General features: G+C 44.4%; 1 non-coding gene across 1 annotated transcript; it reads left to right on the top strand.

Moving 5' to 3' along the window:
* The first annotated feature begins 18,764 nt into the window (after positions 1 to 18,764).
* LOC116565615 lies at positions 18,765 to 18,905 on the top strand. The gene has a single exon (XR_004275535.1). It is a non-coding gene; the product is annotated as a U4 spliceosomal RNA (small nuclear RNA).
* Positions 18,906 to 19,897: the final 992 nt, after the last annotated feature.

Raw genomic sequence — 19,897 nt, forward strand, 5'->3', positions numbered from 1 at the left:
TTGGCTTGAGAGCCACGTGGATGGTCTAGTCATCACTTCTCTGATCACCAATCACTACTTTAAAATGTAGGTTCCATGATTATGTAGGTGTGGCAAGGCCAACAGATCAGGAAATGACTGCCATGGAAAAGATGATTATACTCACAGATTCTAAGAGCAGCAGTCATGGCAGGCCATGGGGAACCATATGGAGAAGCACTGGGGTGGGTCAGAAGGCGGAGGGAGAAAGCGGAACACATGGCAAGAGCTTTTATTTTGATTTCCATAGGAAAGAATACATGAGATAGGGTAAGAAAAGGATTGGCTAGCTTGAATAATTTCATCAGGCTCTGGGACAGAGGGGCTGGCCCTAGTTGTCTGACACCTGGCCCTGTGGTGACTACCACAGCTAGAGAGTGGCCTAGAGACTGAGACCCCAGTGAAGGAGGTGGGTGAGGTTATAGCTCTGGATTGGCTGTTTTGCATATAAAAGGAAGGGAAGGTGAGTTGTTTGCTACGTCTAGGAATTAGCTAACCTTGGCAGAGGCAGTCCTTCCAGGGTCAGGGTCAGCAAGGCCTCAAGGTGTCAAGGCATCAGAGAAAAAAAGGCATGGTTTACTTAAACACTTTTTACAAGTGGTCAGTTTTCTCACCAAGTCCTCCACTAAAGCAGCCTGGCATGTAATTCCCCTTTATCCTGCTATGAGGCTCCCTCCATGTGGGAATTCCTATGCAATGCCTCAGATCCTTCCCAGTATGCTAGAATCTCTATGTCACCAGCGCAAGGAGACATTTGTTATAATATGAGGAATTTTCGAGGTGTAAGTTGTAGGCCTCTGAGTGAAATGTAGGTACCACCTGACCGTAGATACTTTTAGCAGAGATCAGTGCTTAAGACTCAGTCTTGGAGTCAAGCTGTCTCACTATACTTAACAGTTCAGTCCCCCTTATGTGGGATTTAAGTGTTTTTTTCCCAAGGGTCTGGACCCACCCTCTCTAATGATGTCAAAAAAGAGTCCCCTGAGTTGTATTCACCTGCGCTCATGATGTAAAATACTCAAGAAAGCACAGGAGTCTTTGTCCTTGAAGAGGGCAAATTAAAGAGAAGGTGGCAGGCATCAAAGGCAGTTGGTGACTCTTCCTAAAGCTTTCTGATGTCTCCAAGGTCAATTCCTGAATGCATGGCCCCTCTAGGGAATCATGACCTAGGATCCCAAACCACTGAGAGAAATATTCAGGGGTCCAGTATGAAACACTCTCACACATCTGGATATGCTTCTACTCCAAATTGGAATGCTTACATCAGTTAGCATGTAGTGGTTTAGTTCGTGGCTCCATGACGTAGGGTGTCATAATTTCTCTCCGTGGAAGAACCATAGAAGTATGACTGATTTTCAGATTCTCATTCTAACAGGAGGGTGCTAACGCCAATGGAGCAACCCTGGTGGGATCAGAAAAAGTAACTGTGTCCTTTGTAAGCTTGCTAACAGGTTTAAGTGTAACAATGTGTGGGAATGACTTTGCACTATAACTAACATGTAGTAACAGCTTAATTAACGTTAACCTTTATCATTATCGTATAAGAATGTAAGTTACAGGAGAGAGGAACCCTGTCAGTTTGTTCTCTTCTATAGCCCAAGACCATGAATCATGGCTGGCATATAGTAGGCATTTATTTATTTATTTGATTAATTTAGAGATGGAGACTCACTCTGTTGCCCAGGCTGGAGTGCAGTGGCTCCTGCCTCAGCCTCCCTAGTAGCTGGGATTACAGGCGTGCACTACCACTCCTGGCTAATATTTGTACTTTTAGTAGTGATCGGGTTTCACCATGTTGGCCAGGCTGGTCTCAAACTCTTGCCTCAAGTGATTCACCCACCTTGGCCTCCCAAAGCGTTGGGATTACAAATGTGAGCCACTGCACCTGGCCCATAGTAGGCATTTAATAATATTTGTTGAACAAGTATTTGGCATTCTTGGAGTTCAGAAAGGGGGTGGGGAAGATTTTTAAATAACTCTCTCTCTCTCTATATATATATATATATATATATGTGTGTGTGTGTGTATGTGTGTGTGTGTGTGTGTGTGTATTTAAGACAGAGTTTTGCTCTCGTTTCCCAGGTTGGAGTGCAATGGTGCAATCTTGGCTCACCACAACCTCCACCTTCCAGGTTTAAGCAATTATCCTGTTTCAGCCTCCCAAGTAGCTGGGATTACAGGTATGCTTCACCACACCTGGCTAATTTTGTATTTTTAGTAGACATGGAGTTTCTCCTTGTTGGTCAGGCTGGTCTCGAACTCCCAGCCTCAGGTGATCCACCCATTTCACCCTCCCAAAGTGCTGGGATTCCAGGCATGTTCCACCATCCCCAGCCTAAATAACATGTTTTAAAAAGCCACATTGTCCTACAGTACCCATTTCTCATGCATATTTAGGAAATTGAAGGGTTTTTTTTCCTAAAACATGCTGACGTGTGGGAAATAGGATGCAAAATGTCCACGAATGTTTTAGACAGTTTGAGGTTTCCAAGAGATTTCGTGCTGGGGAGGCTACTTCCTACAAGCTCCCAAAGCTCTGGGAGGACATAGTATTCATCCTCCCTCAGCAGAGGCCATGAGGCGGGAAGCCCTGGGGAGCACCCGAGCTTTGGGCTTTTAGCATGGAGTCTTTGTTGTTTGGGCCCATGGCACAGAGAGATCCCAGGTCTCTGGCTTGCTGTGACCTTTGCCTTCCTTGCCAACAGAAAATGTGATCCTCCAAAGCAAGAAACTTGAAGGCATGGGTCACCCCAGCCCTGGCATCTGCCCAGAGCTTAAGAAAGAAGGAACATTCTCCAGCTACCTCACAGAGCTGTCATAGGCAGTCACTGCTCTGTGGATCACCCAGCTGTGTCAGGCAACATGAACCCATCTGCAGGAATGCGAGGAGGAAAATACAAAAGTCTTTACGTGAGCCCTGAGAAGGCAGATGCAGCAGAAACCTCCAGGCGATAACTAGCCAGTCTGGGACCTGTGGTGGAGAGAGAGCTTATTGGTGATCATGTGTACTTATGCTCTACAGTCACCAGGTGGCACTATGGCCTCATCTGTGGCTCTGAAAAGGAAAATTTGGAAGGAGATCATCATAGCTAATGTTTAAAAAACCCCTACCATGTGCCAAATTATTCACCGCTGGCAACAACCTAAGGAGCTAGGGATCCTTATTATCTGTATTTTATAGTGAAGGAAACAGAGACACAAAGAGGTGAATTATCTTGCCCAGATCACTCAGCTAATAAGTGGTAGAGGCTGAATAGGATCTAAACAGCGTGGCTGCAGAGCCCACATGAATTGATCCCACAAGTATTTATTGAGCACCTGCCATCTACAAGACCTTGTGTGATTAAATACAGTTATGATTAATAATATAAAAATGAAAAATCACTTTTTAGAGATAAGATTTTCTTTCTTTCTTTCTTTTTTTTGGTAGGTTTCAGGCACAGAACTGTGTATACAATAGTAGTGAAATTGATCCCACTAGTTATGACAGAAATGATGATACATTTAAATGAGTTGGATGTTTTAGAGGTATTATCTCATGAATCCTTGACAGAAACTGAATGAGGAATGAAATTTATTGTTCCCATTTCACACAGAAGGAAACTGAGGTGAAGAGGGGTAATTTTGCATGGCATGAAGTAGAAATCCAAAGTACAGGAATTTGAACTTGGTTCAGACCTTTTCTAAGGCTCCCATGCTCTTGACCACTATAGACTCAAGCATCACCTTGTTTTTCCACTCATTCAACAAATATTTTTTTAAAAATTGTCTAATAGGTTGACACTCACCGTGAGCTTCTGTTCCCGTTCTGCAGGTGGTGAAGCCCTCTATTGTCCTGACCCCACAGTTCCTGTCCCATGACCAGGGCCAGCTCACCAAGGAGCTGAAGCAGCAGCATGTAAAGTCAGTGCCGTCCCTCATGCAAGTACCTGAGGAAGGTGAGTGAATGCACACAGATGAGGCCTGACGCTCTTGAACAGTTCATGGCCTCGGCTGCCCATCTCACAGGGGGCCATGCTGGGGGAAGCATAGGCAGTCACACTACTGGCTTTTTCCTCCTTTTTCCTTCCATACCAGTGTCTTAGGGATGGGGCAGAGTAGTTGACTTATTTGGATAAAAACTGCTATCTTGTGTCAGAAACTCAAAAAGAATCACTGCTGGCATGTTAACTTAAAGAAAAACAACCAGACAAGTGCCCAACGATACTTAAAAAGGTTATTTATTTATTTATTTGAGGCAGAGTGTTGCTCTCTTGCCCAGGCTGGAGTGCAACGGTGCGATCTTGGCTCATTGCAACCTCTGCCTCCTGAGTCCAAGTAATTCTCCTGTCTCAGCCTCCCGAGTAGCTGGAAATATAAGCATGTCACACCACACCTGGCTAATTTTTGTGTTTTTAGTAGAGACGGGGTTTTACCATGTTAGCCAAGCTGGTATTGAACTCCTGACCTCAGGCAATCCTCCTGCCTCATCCTCCAAAGGTCTGGGATTACAGGGTGAGCCACTGTGCTTGGCCTAAAGGTTACTTATTATCCTGCAAAATTTAGGCTGGGTGTGGTGGCTCATGCCTGTAATCCCAGCACGTTGGGAGGCAGAGGTGGGTGGATCACCTGAGGTTAGGAGTTCAAGACCAGCCTGACCAGTATGGTGAAACCTCATCTCTACTAAAAATACAAAAATTAGCCAGGCATGGTGGTGCATGCCTGTAGTCCCAGCTAGTCAGGGTGCAGAGATAGGAGAATTGCTTAAACCCAGGAGGTGGAGGTTGCAATCAGCTGAGATTGTGCTACTGCACTCCAACCTGGGTACAGAGAGAGACTGTCAAAAAAAAAAAAAAAATTATCCTGCAAAATTTGAAAAGGAAACAAATCAGCAGCTTCTAAACTATTTTTTAACACAACTCATAATAAATAAATCTATGTTTTATATATATATATATATGTTCTATATTTCTGAATAAAAGACTTAACAAAATCATATTTACAACATGTATTACATATTTTTTTATTCTACTTCATTTGTTTTGAATGCTCTTTGCAATCTACAAAAAGCCCAATGGTAATAATTAAATTACTCATTAAATTGAGCATTATCTTGTCATTTAAAATGATAATCTCAAAAATGATCTTTTGTTTTTGAGCTAAAAATATTTTAATGATATGCTATTTAAGAGAAAAACACTGGCTATGAAAGAATACACATGGTTTATTATTTTTTGAGATAGTCTCACTTTGTAACTCAGGCTGAAGTGCATTGTTGTGATCTCAGCTCAATGCCACCTTTGCCTCCCTGGGTTCAAGCGATTCTCCTGCCTCAGCCTCCTGAGTACCTGGCATTACAGGTGCACACCACCATGCCTGGCTAGCTTTTGTATTTTTTAGTAGAGACAGGATTTCACCATATTGGCCAGACTGATCTTGAACTCCTGACCTTATGATCCGCCCACCATGGCCTCTGAAAGTGCTAGGATTGCAGGCGTGAGCCACTGTGCCTGGCCCATAGTTTTATCCCTTCCTATCTGTTTAAAAATAAAGATTGAAAGAATATATATGCAAATAAGTTTACATTTCTCTTTTTGTAATACTTTGCTGCATTGTCTGGGTATTGACAATCAATATGCATTCTGAAGCTGCATGGCTGACATTGAGTATTCACTGTGTATGCCAGGCCCTGGGCTCAATGCTCTACATATATTTTTTATTTCATTTAATTCTCTCTACTACCTGAGATCATATAGCCAACCCATTTTAGAGAGTTGGAGCTGAGGCTCAGAGACTGAAAGTTAAATGCCTGAGGTTGCAGTTAATAAGAGGCAGAGCTGGAACTGAAGCCTATGTGTGCCTGACAACCAGTTCACATTCCGACAATAGGCTAGTCTGCAACACAGACCATGGAATAGATGGTGCATGCCTGCTAGGATGGACCAGGTATCACTGTAGGTAATAAACAGCCCAAAGCAATGGAAATTTATAACACTGAAGGCTCTTTGTCTGCTCATGCTGCACATCCTCCATGGCACTCCTGGGCCCTGTGCTCCACATCCACTCATCTGCCACCACAATAAAGGAGCAGCCTCTATATGGGACATGTCAACAGCTCTAAGAGGTGAAGGAAAGAGTGGCCAGTCTCAATGGCTCCCAACTCTTTTGCCTTGAGGTGACACATTTCACTTCCACTCACATCACCTGAGTCAAAGCAAATCCCATAACTACCTCCACCTTCAAGGGTCCCAGAGGAGAACCTGAAATACTCGGTGGACTCCATTAAGGCCACCATATGGCGTCAGCCTGTGCAGGAGACTGTGGAGGGGCAGAGGAGGAGAGTGAGGAATTGATGGGAAATGACAGCAGGACTGAGTCACCTCAGATTTGCTTTATCCTCTACCAGGGGGAATTTGTCCCAGAGCTGCACAAAATCATCAGCAGCATGATCAAACAGGGTAAACTTCAGAAAAAGCAGTTTGTTCAGATGTGATCAGTATGAACTCAGTATCAGCTGAATGGCATTGAGTGAGTAAGTCTCTGACTGCCTCAGTTACCCCACATGATAGTGGCGAAGATCGAGAGAGTTGATTTGGAAGGATATCAGGAGTATGAACATTCAGCATTTTAGTTCCTTTAAGTTAAACCCAGGCACTGTCTTTCCTGCAAGTCTTCTGTTTCTTTCAGCTTGCACAGGTGAGACTGTCCAGATTAGGGCTGGAGGTCAAAAAATATTGGCTCCCACATCAACAGTTCCCCTGTGTCGTGAATGCATTCTATGCACTTTCCTGTGCTAAACACTGTCCCAAAACATTGTGGGGCCTGATTCTTCCTCCTTGTTCCAGTGGCCTTGGGTGACTCAAGTTCCCATTCAATGATCAGGACTCAGGGGTCTTAGAGTGATGCTGTGTGAGGCCCCAGGTGCCAGCCACTGCCCTGTCAAAGTGTGAGGCAAAGGACAGGGCATCGTCTGTGTCGGGCAGTGGTCAGCCAGGCCTGGTGACTCTACTTGGTGGACAGATGATCCTACACCTGCCACCTCTGATGGATCCACTGTCTCTGTGCCTGTTCGTCCTGCTGATGCTCCAGTGGCCACCTCAGCATCCCAGCCTAGGCTCAGTGCCACTGAAGACAGACCTGGCCCCTGGGGACCCAGGAGACTACAGGACTCACTGAGCTGTCCCCATGAGTCCACAGACCCTCATTCTTATCAAAGACCTAGGAGCCCTACTCCCTGGCCCTGCCTCAACAGCCGTAAATTACGATTTGCTGCTGTTATCATCACTACCTCTACTGGCCAAGGACCTTCCGAGGTGCCAGCTCTGGAAGGAAGGATGTCCTTGGGAGGTGATGACACTCAGTACACAGTGCTTAACAGGTTGCTTCCTCCTATCCTCAGACAGTCTTTGATGCAGCTATTGACACTTCCATTGTGTGGAAGGAAAGCAGCCAGGGTCACACAGCTGGTCAGCAGCACAGCTGGTCTCAAATCTAGGGTGCCTGGCCCTGCCTCCGTGAGGGACCTGCCTGCAAGGGAGGTTGACCCTGGCTTTGAGGAGCCTTTCCTGGGCTGCATGAATTGCCTCCCCAGTTGGAGGCCCCAAACTCTGCTCACATCTCCTTCCTTGCCCTGTCTCTGCTTGGGCTATAATCAGAGTGACCCCAGCAACCCTCCATGGACATCATGGTACTCTCTCCCATTCACTTTTGGGCTAATCTGACTTCAACACCCACTGACATGGTCTCTCCTTTTACAACCAAGACAACCCAAATCTGGGGCTCTTTATGCAGGTGACAGCAGATGAACAGAATTGAATGCCATAGTTGTGTTATCCCTGTTTTTGGTTTTCCTTGTGTCTCAGGGTTGTTTTTCTCTTTATGGTAAAGGCATTGGCTTTCCGTTTGTAGCATGAATAGAATATTTGCATTTTACAATAACTTTATGGCATAGTAAATTGTAAGGAGATTTAAAGCAGTGGTTTTCAGCTGTGAGAGGCCTGAGTACGTTTGAGCACTCTGTGTCATTAGCAGAAGCAGGTCTTTGGGAAGTTTAGCTCAGGCTGTGTCCAGGAAAGATAATGGACAGTGGGGGTATGACCTGGTCACCAGACCCCTGGGTCCTGCGTACCAGCTTGGCACTCCCTAGCTATCACTCATGATGCTGCCAATCCTCTGGGTATTGTGGCCAAATCCCCCAGGAGAGAGGCTGGTGAACTTTGTCTCTTGAAATGCACAGATTCCTTAGACATCCCTGGCAGCTCAACCATGAGAGTCAACTTGGTTTTCTCCCCCTCATTAGGGTTGAGAATTAAAAGTCCACCTTCACAGGCAGTAAGATAATATAGATAAGTGACACCATCACCCTGTTTCAGATGTTAACATGTCTAGGTGTGCTAGGGGTGATTTGAGACCACACAACCTCGTGCCACACAGTGGAATTCCCGGGCCAGAGGGAGACATTCGATTGCCATGTTATGATCCTCTCACTGAGTGTAAAGGCAGTCCTGTTTCATTTTGAATTCTGTCTTCTGTTGATATCTTAAAAGGGCACTTTGAATTTCCAAGCATATAATAATTTTTGGTTAGCTTTTAATCATTGACTTCTAGCACAATTCTGTGATCAGAAACCTGCAGTGTGATTGGATTTGTCTGAAATATATTGAGATTTGCTTGATGAACAAAATAAGTCGGGTTAATTTTTGTAAATGTACCATGCATGCTTAAAACCAGTGTAGCTCCAACATTTGTTCTTGAGATACAGGTTGATGGACGGATGGCTCCATGGATGTGATGGAGACGGTTTGCTTATTGGGACTTTCCGCATCCTTCTGATGTTTTGTTGCATAGAATGTGAATGGCTGAGGGGCTGTGGAGCCTCCCACTCTGCTTGTGTGTAAGGTTCTTCCTGCCATCCTGCCATCATTTGTTTCTTATGTTTTGCAGCCAAGACTGACCATAAGAAACCCTGGGAACTCAGGAAGGAAGGAGCTGCCCAGAAGCAAGGACAGGGAGCTGGTGGGGAAGACCAGAAATCAGGTGTGTGAAGGTTCCAGAGAGCCTTGGGAGGCGGGTGGGGGCTGAGATGGGGTAGGGGCATTGGAGGATGCAGGTGCTCCGTGGAATGTCCACTGTGATGTACCATGTTCCGGGGCCGGGGATTGGTGCAGAGGGAGTATAAAGCCCAGGGTTGCTCAGGCAGCGCCCCAACAGGAGAAGGTTTGGTGGAAACCACAGCCCTGGTCTCCGCCTAATTGCTCCTGAGCCTCCCGCTTTCTTGTCCCACGTGTCCTGTTGCTCCCCTGATAGACTTTCTCCCTCACTTGTAGCTGAACCTCCCACTTGCCCTCGAAGACTTAGTTTGAGCCAGATCCTTTCCCAGATACCCTCCTCCGGGTTCCCAACATCCCCTCTTCCCCTCCCTCCACTTCCCTCCCATGCCCCTCCCCAACTCAGAACCCACCCCATCCCCATCCCCTTCCCTCTCCCAGCCCTAAGCCACCCCCACCTCTCTCCTGGCCACCTCAGGGCACCCTGAGAGCACCAGGACATGTGGGTGCCATGGCTGCTCTTTTGGCTCCTCCTGGGGTTTCCCAGCCATCAATCCACCCATAGGAGTAGATGCTGGACCCGTGGGGATTCTTCTTTGTTATTACGCTGTGTCACGTGGCAAATTACATAGTGCAGGCCTGTAATTTCAGTGCTTTGGGGGGTTAAGAAGGGAAGATCACCTAAGACCAGAAGTTTAAGACTAGCCTGGACATCAGAGAAAAACCCCATCTGACATCAGAGAAAAACCCCATCTCTATAAAAGATTCCAAAAAAGATTACTTGGACACCCACTGCACTCTTGTCTCAAACAGAATAAACCAAAACAAAGCATAATGTCATTTGAGTTTTGTGTCATCTGGTTTGATGACTTTTTAGGAACTTCTGAGTCATCTGTGTCTTCTGCTCTTGGGGGCTGCCTCTAGGGAGTCTGTGTCCAGTCAGTGTGATGGGAGCTGAGAAGCCCATCAGATGGAGAGGAAAGGGCTGCACTTGCTGGGAGGCTTACAATATGGGAGTCACCAGGAGTGACATGACCAGGATGCGAATGAGGACTGTATTGCCCTTTATTTTGTAAAACGTTTATGGTGCAGATCATTGATTGACCCAAGGGAGAAAGGGTCTTAAAATCCTTGTGTTATCCAAATATAAAGAAATGACAGGCCACGTGTGGTGGCTCATGCCTGTAATAGGGAGCCTGAGGCCGGTGGATCAATTGAGGTCAGGAGTTCCAGACCAGCCTGACCAACATGGTGAAACCCTGTATCTACTAAAAATATACAAAATAGCCAGGCATGGTGGCAGGTGCCTGTAATACCAGCTACTCAGGAGGCTGAGGAAAGAGAATGGCTTGAACCCAGGTGGAAGACGTTGCAGTGAGCCAAGATTGCACCACTGCACTCTAGCATGGTGAGTGAGCAGGACACTCTCAAGAAAAAAAAATCACACAAAAAAATTTTTTTTTGAGACAAAGTCTCCCTCTTGTCTCACAGGCTGGAGGGCAATGGCAGGATCTTGGCTCACTGCAACCTCTGCCTCCCTCATTCAAGCGATTCTTCTGCCTCAGTCTCCTGAGTAGCTGGGATTCCAAGTGCCTGCCACCATACCTGACTAAATTTTGTATCTTTTGGTAGAGATGAGGTTTCACCATGTTGGCCAGCCTGATCTGGAACTCCTGACTTCAGGTGATCTGCTATCCTCAGCCTCCCAAAGTGCTGGCATTACAGGTATTAGCCACCCTACCTGGCCTTTTTGTGATTTTTTTTTAGATCATCAGCTGTTGTTAGTGTTAGTGTATTTTATGTGTGGCCTAAGACAAGTTTCCTTCTTTTAATTTTGCCCAGGGAAGCCAAAAAATTGGATATGCCTGTTTTAATTAAAAAAAAAAAAAAAAAAAAGACACTCTACATTTGGAATGCCTAAAAACACTACCAGCCATGCAAAAAACATGAGACTGGTAACTTCCAATCTTTCTTGAAGCAGTGGAATCCCCTGGTGATATCTGAGGGGAGTGGTTACCTCTTGGAGGAGGTTGATGGTTTCTTTCTTTCTTTCTTTTTTTTTTTTTTGAGACAGAGCTTTGCTCTTGTTACCCAGGCTGGAGTGCAATGGCGCAATCTCGGCTCACTGAAACCTCTGCCTACTGGGTTCAAGCAATTCTCCTGCCTCAGCCTCCCGAGTAGCTGGGATTACAGGCACGCACCACCATGCTCGGCTAATTTTTTGTATTTTTAGTAGAGACGGGGTTTCACCATGTTGACCAGGATGGTCTCTATCTATTGGGCCTCGTGATCCACCCGCCTCGGCCTCCCAAAGTGCTGGGATTATAGGCATGAGCCACCGCGCCCCGGTGATGGTTTCTAAAGATTATCATTTTTACTGAAATATTGTAAATGTCACTGAGCTTTTCATTATTTCAACTATTATATTCCAGGCCATCAGTTTTCCATGTGATTATTTGTATCCTAGGTATGACTTTCTTGGCTTTCTGTGGATGCTTATCACTATTGTGTTTCTGGGAGTTTCTACAGTTGGACTTTTCCTCCAAAAAATTAGCTTGTGTGAGAGTATACTAACTTCCCGTAGAGGTATACTTGTAATCACATATAAGAAGAAATTATTTCAAACAATTCATGGTTCTGGACTTTATTACAAATATTGGGTTTTACCGAAAACATCAGGGAAATGATTTATTTGCATAAGAATTACAAAAATATCTGCCATTTACATTATGAAAATTAAATAGGTTGGTGTTTAATAGAATGTCAACAGAGCTTTGGGTCAAAAATAAGTTTGTTTCTATTTTAACCTTTGTGCTCTTTATCAGAAATGGCGTATGAAGTTTTGGCACTTAAATGGGAAATTCTGTCTAAACTTTCCTGCTTTATAATTCTATTGTATGGCTGGAAGGCAAGCTTTCACTTTCCTCTCTAAAGGTTCACTGCAGAAATGAACCAACAACAGACAGCTTAGCAGGAGAAGAAAAACATAGAACAGGCATAAACATGGGAGCCAGCAGAAAAATGAGACTGCAAGAAGGATCAGATGGTTGATGCTTAAAGAGTGCTGTCTTTTCAGGAGAGAGAGATAGATGGAGATGGAGGCAACTTAGAGGTGGAGTCACTGATTTTTAGGGGAAATGAAAGAGTCCAAGGAACAAACAGTTGGCCTGAGACAAAGTTCCTCTGAGATCATGGGGAAGAGGTGACAAACTGCAGGAAGGTGAAGGGCAGAGCTGCACTCCCTCTCATGATGCAGAGAAAGCCCCAGAGAATCTGTTGGAACCACCCTTCAGAGAATCAATGAAGAGTGTGTCTGGGCAGGGTAATTTTGAATGACGTCACTCAAAGTGCATGTTCCTGGTTGCAGGTGGAGAGGGATCAGTATGTCCAAAGTCTGTACTTGATAGGAATTTGGCTGCTAAGTTGTGTCATCACTTGGGCCTTTTTGTCCATTGGGTAAATTGAGCTGTACATTTTCGCTTGCCATTGATGACAGTAAAAATGTGGTTGTCTGGGTGCTGTCCCTCCTTCTGAACAATGATCCAAGAAAAAAAGCACTAATCCCACAGTGTCATTTTATATTCAAGGGAAGAGGAAGTATATTTTATTTTTAAGACCTAGATATTTACCTGCCATTTGGGACTGCCTTTCAAGATATGTAGAAAACAGAAAATAGATGATTTATGAAGATATCTGTGCACATTTAACAGTCTTTCTCTCTTTTTTTTTTTTGAAATGGAGTCTCACTCTCTGGCAAGTGGAATGAGGAAAAAGAGAGCGGTGAGGGGGGAACAGGAGGTGAGCAGGAGGGAGAGAAGGTTTGCAAAAACACAGTTGGAAGAAAAGAAAGACAGGGAAAGAAGATGGTGGTTAAAACGATTTTGGGTAGATGGATATGGGGGGAAGAGGGTGGCAAGTGGGAGGAGAAAAAGGGGTACAGAGAGGGAGGGGGATGAGAGTGGTGAGCGGAAGGGAGAGAGGTTTTGTGAAAAGATGAGGGGGACGTTTTTAAGTAGATGGAGGGGGAAAAGAGGGTGGCAAGTGGGAGAAGGATAAAGGTGGTGAGTGGGAGTGGGGAAGGAGGGTTGGGAAAAATGATGGGGAAAATAGTTTGGGGTATCTGGAGGACAAAAAGGGTGGCAAGCAGGAGAGAATGGTTTGTGAAAAGAGGACGGGTAGATGTTTTTGGGCAGATTGAGAAGGGAAAGAGGGTGGCAGGCAGGGTGGGAAAGATGATGGGGAAAACAGTTTTGAGTATATGGGGGGGGGGAAAAGAGGCGGTGGGCAGCAGGAGTGGGGAGAAGTCTTTGAGAAAAGATGGGGGAAATGTTTTTGTGTAGTTGAAGGCACAAAGAGGGTGATGAGAGCAGGAGGGGGAAAAAGAACGTGGCCAAGGAAAGGGAGAAAAGACAGTGGGGAAAAACAGCGAAGAAAAGTTTTTGGGTAGATGAATGGTGAAAATAGCAGTGAGCGGGAGCATAGAGAAGGCTTTTTGAAATGGCAATGGGGAAAAATGGTGAACTGGAGTAGATGGAGGAAGAGAAAGGGTGGTGAGAAGGAACAGGCCAAAGGTGGTCGGGAAAAGAAGCTGGGAAAATAACAGTGGGGAACAAAGGTTTTGGGTAAATCTTTTTCTGATTTTTAAATCAGATTATTTGTATTTTTGTTTTTGAGTAGTTTGAGTTCATTCTATGTTTTGTGTGTTAACTCCTTGCCTCATGCATAGTTTGCAATGCTTTCTTCCATTTTCTGGATCGTTTCTTCAGGCTACTGATTTCTTCCTCTGCTTTGCAGAAGCCTTTACATTTAGTGTAATTGCACTTTGTCTATTTTGGCTTTTGTTGCTTCTGCTTTTGATGTCTATTTGAAAATCCCTTGTCCTAACCAATTTCATGAAGCATTTATCCTATTTTTTCTTCTCTGGTAGTTTTGTAGTTTCAGGTCCTACATTTAAATCTTTATTTTGAGTAGATTTTTGTATATGATAAGATAACGGTCTAGATTTATTCTGTACATGTGGGTGTTGTGTTTTCCTAGCACAGTTTATTGAAGAGACTGTCCTTCCTGAAGGTGTCTTCTTGGTGCCTTTGTTAAAAATTAGTAGACAGTAAATGCGTGAATTTATTTCTGAGTTCTCTATTCTGTTTCATTTGTCTATGTCTGTCTGTCATTCATATATCTCTATCTATCTCTATCTCTCCCTGCCCATGTTTTTGTGCCAGTTCCATGCTGTTTTGGTTGCCATACGTTTGTAGTATATTTTGAAATAAGTTAGTGTGAGGCTTCGAGTATTTTTCTTTTCAAGCAAGATTCTTTTGTCTGAGGTATTTTGCATGTCTATGTAAATTTTAGGATTTTTTTTTCTATTTCTATGAAGAATGTCTTTTGTAATTTAACAGGATTTTGCTCATTCTGTAGACCCCATTGGGTGATATAGATATTTTAACAATATTCTTCTAGTGCTTGGACATGGGATATCTTTCCATTTACACATGTCTGCTTTAATACCTTTTATCTATGTTTTATAGTTTTCATTGTGGGATCTTTCACATTTTTGGTTAAGTTCATCTCTAGGTATCATTTTTCGGTGGAGGTAGTAGCTACTGTAATGAAGTAGTGTTCCTGATTTCTTTCTTAGGCATTTCACTATTTGCGCATCGGCGTGCTACTCATTTTTGTATATTGATATTGTGTCTTTCAACTTTAGTAAATTTATTATTTCTAGTAGGATTTTTCTTGGTAGAATCTTTAGGGTTTTCTCTCTATATGTTCGTGATCATTTCACCTGCAAACAGAGACAATTCGACTTCCTTTTTTCCAATCTGGGTACCTTTTACTGCATTCTCCTTTCTAATTGCTCTTCCAGGACTATGATGAATAGAAGTGGTAAAAGTAGCCAAACTTGTTCCAGACCTTTGAGGAAGAGCTTTTTAAGTTTTCCCCATTGTTTATGATGTTAGCTGTGTTTTTGTCATATATGGCCCTAACAATGGAGTTGGTTCTAGTTATGAGTTTGGCATAGAGGCTGATTGCTGTGTTAACAAAAATTCCTATCCCTAGTTTGTTGGGTGTTTTTATAATGAAATGGTGTTGGCTTTGTGAAAACTACTTCCTGCATCTATGGAGATGAGTACCTGGGTTTCTTATTCTGCTTATTTGATGTTTATTTGCAGGGATGGCTATAGTATGCAAAATCAGCTTGATTTTCTGAGAAAAGGGTGTAGTGATCATGGTCTGTAATCCTTCAAATATGTCTTAGTGTCAGATTATGATCATTTTGCTGAGCATTATTAATTATATAATCATGCTAGACATTCATCTATGCCTTTCTGTTCTTGTGATTTCATTTCCTAGTGTAATTTAGTATTCAATTGGGGATGGGACTGCCCATAGGTTGGTTTTGTATTTAGAATATTAAGGGTTAGAAGTTTGGAGGATAAAATTGAGCAGAAATGGGACACACCTGAGGGATTGTGGGAAGAGTGGTGTGAGGTCAGGGTCAGTCAGGGTTTAGGGTTAGCAAGAGAGTGCCTGTAGCTTTCACCAGTGAACTTTATCAGTCCTTTTAATCTTGCAAACCAGGCAGGCAAAGATACTTCAGTGTTTTAATTGGCACTTCCTTGAGTTCCTTGCTGAGGCTCAAACTCAGCAGTAGTACCTGGGAAGAAATTAGGACACAGAAGTGAGAAGGTTGGAGTCCAACATTGCAACAGTGCATCAGCCAGTGGCTGAGCTGCAGAGGTTCCCATCTTATTTCAAATTTTGATGAAAAATAACACATTTTATACTTTTATCTCACAAAGAAACTAGACATTTACAAATTGATATGGCTAATTTTATATATTTTGGGGTTAGAGACTATAACCTTCTAGCTTTCCCTAATACTTCCCTCATATTTTGCCAGCCTGCCCTCCCCTGAGTAAATCCCAATGTATGGTGAAAACCACATTTGGAATATTTTAGCTGCTGGCTGTGTGGGAAATCACTTGCCATCCCCAACTTTCAACTATAAAAAGACAGGTATTTATACTGAAGAACACAGAATTTTGTGACTATGATAAAAGATAATATGAGAGACTCCTGGCAAAATTTGATGCATGAAAGTGCTCATACATAGATTGCAGACAAATATATGTACAAATATATGTACATGTTAATGGAAGTGCCAGTCACATTTTGGATCTTGTAATCAGGAGGTCCTCATCACACCCTGTGAACATGAAAACTGAGTTCCAATTCAGCTACTGCTGACAAAGCTTGGGTCATGTGCTTGGTCACAGCCTCTGCTAGCCTCATATTCTTTGTTTTTTATTTTTATTTTTGAGACGGAATCTCGCTCTGTTGCCCAGGCTGGAGTGCAGTAGTGCGATCTCAGCTCCCTGCAACTTCCGCCTCCCGGGTGTTGAAAATGCATGCCTTGAATGAAGAGATACCCCAAACAGGCTTTGTGTGAGCAACCTGGCTGTTTATTCACCTGGGAGCAGGTTGGCTAAGGCCGAAAAGGACGTTAGCAAAGGGCAATGGGATAGGAGTTGGTTTTCTAGGTTTGGGGTGGGCAGTGGAAAGTTACAGAGAGTACGATCAGTCACAGTGGTGGGAGTAGGGACAAGGAATATACATTACCATAAGTTTAGTTACAGTGGTGGCTGGGAGTGAGGCAGAAGAGCAGTTAAGATGACAGGATGGGTGAGAGGTATTCACATTATCTAAGAACAGTTAAGATGGCAGGGTTGGGTGAGGGGCTTCTCCGGGGAAGCTCCGCTGGGTAATCAGGGAAAATGGTGAATGCAGGTGGGGCGGGGGGTGGGAGACAATCAGGAGGCAAGCAGGACTTCAGACTTTCAGGCTTTAGGTTTGCGTGTGGAGACCTGACACCGGGTTCAAGCAATTCCGTACCTCAGCCTCCCGAATAGCTGGGATCATAGGTGCCCGCCACCATGCCTGGCTAATTTTTGTGTTTTTAGTAGAGACGGGGTTTCTTCATCTTGGCCAGGCTGGTCTTGAGCTCCTGACCTCATGATCCACCTGCCTCTGTCTCCCAGAGTGCTGGGATTATAGGCGTGAGCCACCGTGCCGGACCGCCTCATAGTCTTTGTCTGAAATACAGGGGCAGAGGTATTCTTCCCAGGGCGGTCCAGGGTTCAATGAGACGAGTTATGCAGGTCTATCAGCAGAGTGACTTGGACAAGGGAGAGGCTTCACAGCTGTCTTCTTTCCACAGTTGCTCAGAGAGATTGTGAGTGAGGCTGGAAAGTAGCCCACGTGGGAGAGTGGCTGTATGCAGGAAGGAGGTTACCTGGTGAGGAAGGAGACCCAAGCCTCTAAGATCACCTCCCGCTTGACTTCCACACTGCATTTCAATAGAAGTAAAGGCTGGCCTACTGGGCACCACCTTAATCGCCCTTCTATAAGATCGCAGGCATAGTGTGGGGGGATCTTTCTGGAAGGCATTGTTTTAACTTAAACAAGTTCAAACCCACACCCCATGCCTACTCCATGGACCAAGACCCTTTCACATGTAATTTCTGAAACTGTAAACCCAAGAGCCTTTCACGTGTAGTATCTCAAGTTGTAAGCCTAGGTAGGGCTTCTGTTAGAGGAGCTTGGCTATTAGGCAGTTATGCCGCCTTACTCCAGCGTGCCCTCTGCTGGTGGCTGGGGGCACTGCAGGGCTGGCAGAGGACGCACACCCTCTGGTGGCCGTCTTGCTGCACCACTTAAAGTCGGAGCACAGAGTGTTCAGCACCATCATTCTGGAAATGCAAACTGACAGGGAGCCCACTAGCCCCTGTGTTTCTAAAAAGGAAGAAGGGAAAATTAATTGGAAACCATAGGAATGAAATAAACATGGATGCACATTTTACAACATGGGAAAATTCACTCAACATAGTCTTCACACTTAAAATGCAAAACTGTCAGAGGCATCTTAACCACAGTGACTTTATTTTAAATAAAAGCTTTAGAAATAGTTAAATCTGGGCAGGGTGCAGGGCTCATGAGTGTAATCGCAGTACTCTGGAAGGCCAAGGTGGGAGGATCACTTGAGATCAGGAGTTCAAGACCAGCCTGGGAAAATAGTGAGACCCTCATGTCTACAAAAAAAATATAAAAATTAGCTGGTGTGTTGATGCGTGCCTGTGGTCCCAGCTACCCAGGAGGCTGAGGCGGGAGGATAACTTGAGCCCAGGAGTTTGAGGCCACAGTGAGCCAGCCATGATCATGCCACTGCACTCAAGCCTGAGAGACAGAGTAAGACTCCATCTCACACACACCCACACCCCCCCACACACGTTACATTTGTTGGATTATATATTTAGGGGTTGAGCACCTTTGGTTATGAAATATTTGGGTTGCAGGAACAAGCTAATAACTAAATAAAGACCCAAAACTTATAAAAATATAAGAGTAGTTTAAGCAAAAAGTATTCTTAATTTAAAAATGTTTTACTTTAAAGATAATAGTACACTCATAAATTATTGTTAAAATCAGTAGTAACATAGAAAAGTACCAATACTAATAGCATGACACAAACTGATCACAGGCCTTTATAAGAGACAATACTATTCTATATAAACAAACATTCAGGCCGGGCACAGTGGCTCACACCTGTAATCCCAGCACTTTGGGAGGCCAAGGAGGGCGGATTACTTGAGGCCAGAAGTTGAACACCAGCATGGCCAACATGGTGAAACCCTGTATTTACTAAAAATACAAAAAAATAGCTTTGCACGTTGGCAGTATTGTAGCCAATGAGCTTTATCTGAGGCGTGATTATTGCTAATTGAAAACTTTTCCCAATACCCCGCCATGACGACTGGCAATATACTCGGCATTGACCATTATTGGCAGTCTCCACAGGGACTGAATAAATAAATAAATAAGTAAAAATAAAATGGAAAATAAATACAAAACACTTAGCTAGGCATGGTGGCGCACACCTATAATCCCAGCTACTTGGGAGGTTGGGGCAGGGGAATCCTTAAACCCAGGAAGCAGAGGTTGTAGTGAGCCGAGATCATGTCATTGTGACTAGAGTAAAACTCCATCTCAAAAATAACGTTTTTTTCTTTAAAACAGGTGCGTTCCTCCTCTTGCCTTCTGAGGATTCCCTGCTCTGTAACTTAGTAGTGGCTAATAAACTTTCTTAATGTCACTAGACTCTGCGGCTCGCCATAAATTCCATCTCATGTGAGATCCAAAAACAAGTTGTTGGGGTCTCAGACAAGACCCCTTTTCTGGTGAAAAACTATACTAATTCTTTTCTTTGAAATGGAGTCTTGTGCTGCTGCCCAGGCTGGAGTGAAGTGGTGTGATCTCGGCTCTCTGCATCCGATGCCTCCCAGGTTCAAGCGAGTCTCTTGCCTCAGCCTCCCGAGTAGCTGGGATTACAAGTGCCTGCCACCACGCGTGGCTAATTTTTGAATTTCTAGTAGAGACAGGGTTTTACAATGTTGGCCAGACCAGTCTTGAACTCCTGACCTCAGGTGATCCACATGCCTTGGCCTCCTAAACTACTGGGCTGACAGGCGTGAGCTACCTTGCCTGGTTGGCTTGTATCCTTGGTGATCGCTTGGATATAGAGGGTGGAGGAGGAGGGGTGTCAAGCAGATATTGCTCTTGGATTACCACCTGGGATATTAGATGCAAGGCTCTATTACTGGTTCCAACCCTGAGAGTGCCAGCAGACAACTGGAGGCAATGTGGAGGAACGTGCTCTTTTAATGAGTGCCTGGGTGCAGACTGGCTGAGGCCAAAAATGGTGTCAGCCCCAGGTGAGGGTGAGGCAGGGGTTTTCTAGTCTCCTGTAAATGGGAAGTGTTCCAGTCTGACACAACTGCTCCGTGGTACCTAGT

Source organism: Sapajus apella, unplaced genomic scaffold (assembly GCF_009761245.1).
Source record: "Sapajus apella isolate SASKATOON/1434 unplaced genomic scaffold, GSC_monkey_1.0 scaffold40, whole genome shotgun sequence".
In the NCBI taxonomy this organism is placed as follows: domain Eukaryota; kingdom Metazoa; phylum Chordata; class Mammalia; order Primates; family Cebidae; genus Sapajus; species Sapajus apella.